Source organism: Corylus avellana, chromosome ca1 (genome assembly GCF_901000735.1).
Source record: "Corylus avellana chromosome ca1, CavTom2PMs-1.0".
Lineage (NCBI taxonomy): Eukaryota > Viridiplantae > Streptophyta > Magnoliopsida > Fagales > Betulaceae > Corylus > Corylus avellana.
The window spans coordinates 47,585,313-47,587,885 of NC_081541.1; the positions used below are offsets into that span (position 1 = coordinate 47,585,313).

The following is a 2,573-nucleotide window of genomic DNA, read 5'->3' on the forward strand; positions in this document are numbered from 1 at the left end:
TGATAAATAAACTAGACAAATTAAGCAAAAAAGAGCATGAAATTGAAAGGCAGTGACTGCAGCACCTTCCAAGATCGAGTCATTGAAGGGGTGCCTGTGTCCGTAGATGCTGAAATGATGGGTTGCCGTTTTTTACAAGGTGATTGCGGAATAGTTGCAGTGGAGGAGCTCCCGCAGGATTCCACAAACCCCCCTGAAAAAAGGTCTATGAAGATGGGCTTATGCATGTGTTTGTGGATGGCGATTATAATGAGGGGTAGTTCCTATTCACATATCAATTCAGCTCCAAGGGACAAGTACTAGGCTATTGATGGAGAGTCCAGTAGTGCGTGGCTCGGGGTTGAAGGAGCCGAGGGTATACGGAATGCAGAGGAGGATGGGCTTCGTGATGGAGAAGACAGGTTAGACAGTGCACTGTGAGAAAATTCATCATGCAACATGTGTTTGTGGAGATAAGCTAGGCAATTAATCACGTTTACAAGATAGTGGAGTTAAGATCAAATGGGATAAGAGCATGATAAGCCCATTTGATATCGTCCCAAGTCAATGATGATGGAAGCGGCCACATTGTGTGCACATATCCACTCAACGGTCCAATTTTGTTCAAAAACATTTAAGGAAAATACCAAGATGCCACCAGACATCAGCTATGAGGTTCACAATTCACCGACTTAAGAGTTCGATTCAGTACGGTGTAGGTGCACGGCAACAGTCTACACCCATAGATCGCATACGTCAATTGTAGTACCTTCAATTGATGGGTGAGGTGGCGTCCATTCAATGCTTTAATGGTAAACAACTTCATGCCTTTAACATGAGTGTGATTTCATCTAGAAATTGTCTGATGCTGAAAATAGACGGTGTGATGAGTTTTGATAGAAATCAAACGGTGGTTAAAGCATGTTGAAATTCGCCCAATTCACTTTCGCATAAACTGAAGGATGTCAGCTTTCCCGGCAACCAACGCATGGAGAACTTGATGAAGTAGCCGTTGCAAATATGGCGTGATATTTGATTCCCTTTTATTAACCCAAGGAAGCATGCCATATGATTCGGTGCATCACCGAATGGAATGGATCGCACAGAGCTGCCACATGGTAGCAACAGAACCACAGATTAAAAAGATTGAAGGTTAGGATTGATTTACGCATTTGTTTTGAATGCGTATCTTTCCATAAGGTGAGTTGAGTGCGACTCTGGGTGCAGATGAGCTTATTCTCTTTGCTTTTATCAAGACAGCCTGACTTCAGCTGAAAATGTGGTCTTCACGCCAAATAAGTATTATTAAACAAATCTATTGCAGTGAGTTGTGGGTGGGCATTAATTGCCCAGCGGATCTGAGCCCTAGTACCTGTAATCACAAATGGCCTAAAAATCAGAGCCTGTCGTGCGACACATTGGGGTTTAAGTGTTTCTCTCTAGGCCAACGTGATTTTCACCTTGGATCATATTTCATTTTGAAATTCCGGTTGGGTTTTGGGCCAGCAATGCCAAACAATACATCCACATGGTTTTCTTAAAAAACCCAAAACAAAAATGAAATCTGGCCCATCCAAACAAGGCCCAAATTTGTGAATTATACCCGTAGGCCGTAGTAGCTGCCTCTATCTCTTCTCTCGTGAGTCGGTGACCTAGTCGCCGTCTAGGCTGTTTTCTCTCTGCAAGCCAAGTAAGGTAACTTGATTTTGAAGTTTTAGATGGTTGATTGGGGCAGGAAAACGTAGGTGGTGATTTTGTTGGAAGCAGATTAAGCATTAAGGGGTTAAATTTTTAGATTTTTTTTTTTGTAGGTTGAATGGATTTAGCCGTTTAGGAAAAGATTTGGGTTTGGTTTTTTTTGTTTGCTTTTCTTTTCATTTTGGCTCTTTATGTGCCTTTTTGTGATATTTGCTTAGATATTTATTTAATTGGGAAACTTTGTTTGAGCTTGTGAAAAACTCAGTGTGCTAGAGGAAATGGCTTTTGGTGTTCTTGCAGTGTCCCTTTTTAATTTTTAATTTTTTTAAATTTAGGGTCCTGAAAGTGGTTATGACTACGAATTTAGGTGTTAATCTGTATTTTATTGTTGGGAAATATTATGGTTGTGGAAAAATTGTAGCTTCCAAAGAATTTAATTGGAGAAGTAGATGATCATAATCAACAAGGTTCTAGTTTGGCTTTAAGCTGTTAGATTTTTGTTCTTTTTTAGAATAAAATTTCTGCTTCTTTTTAAGAATAAACTTTGGTTCTTTTTAGTACTTAATAGTTATTCTTATACTCTGAATTAGGGGTGTTAAGAGAGCAAGCCTCTCGCGAGCGAACTCAAGCTCGATTCGTATAAGCTCGACTCGTGCTCTACTCAAACATTAAATGAAGTGTTTCGTGAACACGTATCATGGCTCAAATATTAAACGAAGCAAGCTCATAATTAAATGAAACAAGCTCGTATAAGGGTCGTCTTCTTTATTAAGCTCGGCTCGTATATTTTTTAATAAGTAACAAATAATAATATATAGTAAACATTACTCAATAATAACAAATATATTATATACCTTTGTTTTTATTTATTTATGCATATGTGTTTATATATATTA

At 38.8% G+C, this 2,573-nt stretch overlaps 1 protein-coding gene across 1 annotated transcript in view; it reads left to right on the forward strand.

Moving 5' to 3' along the window:
- The first annotated feature begins 1,622 nt into the window (after positions 1 to 1,622).
- Positions 1,623 to 2,573, forward strand: part of LOC132173832 (probable splicing factor 3A subunit 1) — a 17,486-nt gene continuing 16,535 nt past the window's right edge. Inside the window, exon 1 of the mRNA XM_059585460.1 lies at positions 1,623 to 1,674. The gene's annotated coding sequence lies outside the window, so the exon portion shown is untranslated. The remainder of the gene's footprint in view (positions 1,675 to 2,573) is intronic.